At 43.0% G+C, this 6,734-nt stretch overlaps 1 long non-coding RNA gene across 1 annotated transcript; it reads left to right on the top strand.

Annotated features, from left to right (window-relative positions):
- The first annotated feature begins 389 nt into the window (after positions 1-389).
- On the top strand, positions 390-4,562 carry LOC115611728. Its single transcript, XR_003992672.1, has 5 exons — positions 390-484; positions 880-957; positions 1,193-1,318; positions 2,636-2,826; positions 3,646-4,562. It is a non-coding gene; the product is annotated as an uncharacterized LOC115611728 (long non-coding RNA).
- The last annotated feature ends 2,172 nt before the right edge of the window (positions 4,563-6,734 follow it).

Genomic DNA, 6,734 nt, shown 5'->3' with positions numbered 1-6,734 from the left:
CTCCCCAAAAACCCATCAAACACATCCTGACTTGAAACGGCTGCCAGGATAGTGAAAGGAGCTGCAGATTATAGATCCTCGAGGCTCTTGTGGCAACAAAATGTTTGTCTCATGGATTTGGGCTGGATCCAATGAACCCTAAAAGTGGTCGGAACAACTGTTTAACCCGCCCTGTAGGGAAAAAAAAAGAGCTAAACAAAGCAAAAAAGGAAACTAAGAAACAACAGCAAGAAAACAACAGCAAGAAAACCACTTTATACTATAATAATAATAACATTGAGACAGTGGCCAGAAAAAAGAAAATTCAGAAGGCCAAAGGCTAAACCTCAGGCTGAATCTTCAACCGAATTGGAAAATAAAGGAGTGAAAATTGAATTCAAGTGGTCAGACCTTGTAAACTGGACTTGGGGTTTAGAAAATGAAAGTGCCCTCCGAGGACAGCAGCAGCACCAAACTTCTGAATCTTCAGAGTTCAGAGGGCACCGTAAGTTACCATCCAAAAAGATAAAGTGTTGTATAAAAGATTTCTGATCCTGTATTACTTCTACCCTGTATCTCGCTGAGATCTACAAAAGTAAATCTATATTTGCATTTTTTAAACTTGTGTTGATAACACAATGCACATTTTGTGATCACAGCCTCTGGAGGAAAATAATCTTTTTTTAATGGGAAAATCTTTTTAAAAGCTGTTCTCATCTAGGGAAGCTCTAAGAACACTAACAAAAATCTTTTCTAAACCAAGACTACGACAAAATTTTCACAAAAGGAAGCAGAGTAAAGAGTGTACCTGCAGCCTGATATAACTGAAGAATTAATTACTTGAAATAATAAAAGAAATGGCAGCTATAACAGAAATGGTGGTTTTCTACTGTATTCCAGGCAGGCAAATATATCAATCAATGTCTGAGATGGTAATAGGATGCAGAGAAAACACTGCAACTGCTTCGTGGTTTCCAGGTACGTATTATATTTATCAAGACAGTTTTTATCCTTAGTAAAATAAAAAAGACTTGCCTCTATGAGATCCTTGGTTTTGCTTGTTTAATTCCTAGCCTCAGAAAACAAAACCTTTCTTTTTATTATCATTATTTGTCCATTTTTAGTTTCCAGCCACAAAGTCAGTCTCTTTAGGCTTGCATTAATTTGATGTGCATCCATCTTAATTTAAGTTGATCCATTTCAATCTTGGCAGCATATCGATAATGAACGGGAATGGAATGCCATCCGGCGAACTCCACTGTACCAGAAAAACCAGGGACAAGACAGAAAAACTGTGATCGTCTCCTGGAATTGGTTCCTGAACTGCAGATCAGTCTTTGTATGTATATGATTTTATTTTATTCTTTATAGCCAAGCAGTTATCATCATAATGGTATTTGTAATTTCTAGGGTGCATTATCATTTGAATGGATGGTGAGCACTCAACCGTCAAAAGAAACATTAATTAAAAAAGTTCTCCTGTCCTAGCAGGGAGAGTGTTCCCTAACATTATGGAAATTGGTTAAGCCAAGAGAATATTTCCTTTATAGTTTCAGCTCTTCAGAAAGCCTTTGATGTCCTAAGCCAAAGCAACTACCCATCAGGAACTGAGAGATATACTTTGGTCCTCCATGCCAGCTTTTTACTTAGGTCTGCCATTTCATTTCCCCCATAATATTATGGGAAAGTCTTAGCCAACATCTTCATTTTCATTCATTAGTGAAATCATGGCAATAATACCACTTCGCACTTAGCTGTCTCCTAGGCACTTTGGAGGTGTTTGTCACTGTGGTGTGCATATAGAGAGAGAGTCCTCCATCCAAAAATGACCAGCCAGTAACACTTCTGAATATCAAAAAGGTCAAAGCACTACAGGACTCTACTATTATCACTTAAAACTCTACAAGGCATTAAAATTATGAGTGTGGGAAAGATGTGAATTGTAGCTGTCTGCTTTGCTATCACTGGGGCTATCGGTGAGCTCTGCTCTCAGTCTCTGCCCCAAGCTTAGCAGTCACTCTTCTCACTCGGTCTTGCTTTTTTTTCCTCAAAGAAGAAGTCATTTTGTGCCATGCCAGAAGGTGCTCTGCACATCCACTATTATGCTGTCCGTTGCAGCTTTAATCTGCATAGGTAAGCTGCATCCCGAAACAGTTTGAAAGGCAATAAATAAGCACACAAAAAAATTACTGCAGCTTCTATGTTCTGGAAGGGGGGGTTGGAGGGGGAATGTCCTAAAGAGCTCTCTTTATTAATATGAGATGGCAAATATTTTTTCCTGTTTATTAAATCATATGAAAGGTTAATTATGGTTAGCGACTGTGGGTAGAAAACAATTCTTGGAAGATGCTTTTGTAACAACAGGTTGGCAGTATGCAGAAGCCATCTGCTTCCTGCAAATGTTAAGGTACAATCTCAAACTTGTGAGGTTAAAAATTACAGATTGCAGAGTAGTTTGGTAGAAGGAAAATCCATGTTGTGTTGATGTAAAGTTGCTCAGTCTCCTTGACACACAGCCTGGAAGGAATGCCAAGTTCCCTAAAGGACGGTATTTGGCTGGAGAGGACCCTCGCTCGGGGTATTCTGTACTCACGCTGGCTGTCTACAAAGCTAATGAAGCCGTTTTTGTGCTGTGATTCATTTTTTTTTAATACAGAAATCAGTTTCAAATACTGACCCATGAGGAGGAGTGGATTACAGATATAATATTCTGCTTTCAAGCAGGGAATTCAGCTCTTTCCACAAAGGAGAATAAAATGTTGCTGTTGCTATCAAGGTGACACATCCTGAAACTTGTTGCTTCAATCCACAATGTGTAGACTTAATCACAACTGCAAACTCTTCACGGTGAGTACTGTCTGTTTGAAAAAGAAGAGCTATCTCCCTCATTTTATATAGTGAGCTGGACAAAAAGATATGAAGTGATTTGTCCAAGAGCACACAGGGAGGTTGTGGCTACTGGAATTAAACCCAGATTTTTCAGATCACAGTGAAATGCCTTAACCACAAAACCATTCTTCCTCTCTGTGGGTCAGCTACTGTAACTTCAGCATTTGGGCTTGGTTTTCAAACATGTTTATTGTCTTCCAAGGGTCAACTTTAATTCCCCTGAATTTTCCAATTCCATGGAAACATCACCCAGTTTATCCTTCCCTTCTACCAATAATATTGCCCTACTTCACCTGCTCCTCACCAAGGAAACACAGGTTGAACCACCCATAAGAGGAGGGATGGGGAACAGCCACTGCCAGGTTCATCCCCTTCATTTTTCAGCCAAATAGGGAGAAACTCTTTTTTTCTCCCCAGAGACTCTGCTCTGGAGAGATGTCATGCAACCTTCAGCCCCTTTCCTGCTCTCTTAATTTACTTACAACCCCTGCCCATGCTCATCCCCAGGAGCCAGCTGCTGAAAGGCTGCCGTGTAAAAGGGCTCATTTCCACACATTGCCAGCAATGGAAACACTGAGTTGTTTACTGTGCAACAAAATGACCCAGGGCCTCATTTCTAGTGCCTCTACCCTGAGCAGTTTTGTCAAGGCTATGTATGTGTACAGAGGTCTCTTCTACACCACCACCTTATTATTATAACAGATACTTTCCAGCTAGACGTCTTCTTTTTTAAAGCACCCCATAAAAATGGTTTTATCTTCTCCCTTTGTGCTGCAGCTGTTGATCCACTCCATTATCAACACCTCCTGCCAAGAACAGTGGCCTGCCCATAAAAGCCCTGCAGATAGAGGAAAAAGGGGCTGGCCCCTTGGGCAATGCTGCAGAACACCTTGCCATTAACTCCCATTTACCGCAGCCTTGCTCCTCGGTGCTGGCAGCATCACTGCCCTTACCAGGATCGTTTGCAGCAGGACCTGTACTCATCCGCATCGTTCCCTTCTGCTGCCATCAGTGATGTGGTCTCATTGCATAGTCCTGAGCATGGAGCTTCTGGTGGGCTGCAGTTGATGGGATCTTCAATTTCCGGGCTGAAACTACTGACGAGAAAGAAGGAGCCAGCTCTATTCATCTGCCTGTCATTCTGTCAAAAGGCCTGGACCTTTCTTTCTCTTCTTCCTACTCTGATCTCTTCAAGGAAATCAAAGATCTTTACTAGTAATACTAGGTAATACTAGTAACACTTCTATCAGTTTTCCTGGAGCGCCCTGCAAGAGTTGGCTGCGAGTGAGGGACTGAGGCACATAGAAATTAGGAAAGAGATTTTTCAGTCCTACCAAAGGGATTTGGATGCCCAGCATCCATTAAAATGAGTAACAATTCCTGTCCCACCCTAAATGGCCAGAGCCCAAATTGCTCCACAAGATGGAAACCATCTTGGTTAATGCATGGACACTTAAGCCCTCAGCATCTGATTTCACTTATATTTTATTTCCAGCAAACTTAGTTGATCATGTCCTATGAAACACTTGTCCACCCCCCCTCACACCCGCTACCCACTCCCCGACAGCTCATCGGGCCCTCACTTGCCAGCTCTGCTATCAGGGGAAGGTGATGAAGGTAGCTAATTTGTTTGCAAGTTGGTGACTGATGTAAAAGGTTCCTCGTCCATCATCATAAAGGCTCTTGGAAAAAAACGAGACAAATGGTCCTTCCTCTCATTTCACCTGCACTAGATGGGGACATTTGAAACTGAGGGAAAGTTCAGCATAGCCATATGTACGGAGGGATGCACACAAATCACAGCTGCTGCTAATTGGATCCAGAAATCTAATTGGTCCCTCATGGTTGGCTGGTGTTACATATAGGGTCATCACAGCAGTAATGTGGGGTCCGCAGGGACTCGGTCTGCTTGATTTGGCAGCCTGGTGGCAGGGGGCTGTGCTGGCACCATGGCCTGGGCCATGTTGGGGTGTTGGTCTCCAGAGCTGGGGGTGCATAGCTGTGCTGAGCAGGGCTGCTTTTGCTTTCCCTGACCTGCCAAGGAGGATAAGCCACTCTGAGCATCAGCACAGGTCGCTCACTAAGCAGAGTGGGCATCCAGGGCCCTGCCCAGCTCGAGGGGGAGATGAGGACATAAAATAATATCAAATAATCTCAAATAACATAAAATAATGTAAAATAACATAAAATAATATAAAATAATATAGCTCCAGGTGATTGCTTCAATTAATGCCTCATCTAGAAAGCATCTTTACAGCAAATCATTGAGAAACACTTCTTAGATTGCTAGAAATAGGATGTTTCCCACATCCTCTTCCTGCCCAAAGCGCATTGCAACCTGCTTGTCTCTACTAAGCACTATTGGTCTTTTTTAACCCCTTTTAGGACCACTATCATATCATCCACCTCCACACGAGCTAAACCAACTACTCTGGACTTGGATGCTCCCAAGCTACATGGAAACAGAGAGCCTGGGTAAGTGGGGAAGAAAGCTCCAAAGTTTGGTCTAAGATCCATTTTTGTCCTGGAGAAGGCTCTAAGTCTTCTTATGCAAATCTCCTCAGCCAATCCTAATTTTAATAAAGTTGATTAATCATTGTGCTGCAGACAAGGACAGTTATTCCCTGACTTATGCTATGGCGTTTATTGAAGCTGTACCCTTAAATGAATTACTGCAGGGATCATTAAATTTGGACTTAAATTGGACATAGTAAGCTCATTTAAAAAAATAAAATGCTTAGCAAGTTATATATAAACTAGAGGAAAAATGAATCTCCTCAAACTGTCTCCTATTTCCTTTTCAAGCAGGAACCTAAAGGGCAGATTTGCAAAGGGGAGTTTTAATTTGCAGGGCAAATTTTCACGAGGGCACTTTGAAGCTGCCTCTGTGTAAATCCTAATTGAATTGTGGGCTCAAACTTTGGTGCTTTATCCTCATTCAGCTCAAAGGGTCCCCAAATTCAGGGTTGGCAGCAGAAATATTGCTCCCCTGGAGAGGGCAGGTGAAAGCTGCTGCCCTGTCCCTGTGTAGTGATGAAGGGCTGAGTGCTTTATGAGCAGGTAAGGATTGAGTGTGGAGACAAACAGGGTAAACTGGAAGGGCTGCCCGGCAATGTACGCCCACCAGCTTTGGGGTAGCATTGGCTGGAGCCATGCCCCACACTGTGGGAGCTGGAGAGGAGCAGAAAGCCAGAGAAGAGGCAGGCAATTTTTTTATGGGATTATGCTAAAAAGTCAGACTAAAAAATATGGCTTTGGGGTTTGCATATTCCTTTACTGAGTGTTTTTAGAAGGAGGATGGAGATGTTGAACGTGTGTCTTGTCTTCTGCCTCACAAGCATTTGAATATAGTTCAATATTTGTTGGTTTGATTACCCATGTATAAAATGGTCAACATTACTCTTTGGTGCTGAAAATAGCCAAGGAACAACCATGGGGCCTTGTTGCACCAGAGGACTGGTGGGAAGGAGGTTTCCAAACCCCTGCCCCATGTGCTGCTATTTAAGACCCCCATCCCTGACAGCAGAGCTAGGAAGACCATAAGCCACTCAACTTGGGGTTGCAGTGAAGCAGTTACGACCCTACCGAGTCCCTCAGGGTGCAATAGTGCCATGTAAAACTCCAACCCTGAAGTCGGTCCATAGAGACATTCAATATTCATTTACTAAATAAAAGAGGACTGCATGTCTGCCTACGGGTATATGTGGTGAGGCACTGGCACAGAGTGCCCAGAGAAGCTGTGGCTGCCCCATCCCTGGCAGTGGTCAAGGCCAGGTTGGACACAGGGGCTTGGAGCAACCTGCTCTAGTGAAAGGTGTCCCTGCCCGTGGCAGGGGGTTGGAACTGGATGAGCTTTAAGGTCCCTT

This window comes from Strigops habroptila, chromosome 8, assembly GCF_004027225.2.
Source record: "Strigops habroptila isolate Jane chromosome 8, bStrHab1.2.pri, whole genome shotgun sequence".
Lineage (NCBI taxonomy): Eukaryota > Metazoa > Chordata > Aves > Psittaciformes > Psittacidae > Strigops > Strigops habroptila.
The sequence above is the reverse complement of the archived record's forward strand: the minus strand, read 5'-3'. Positions and strand labels throughout refer to the sequence as shown.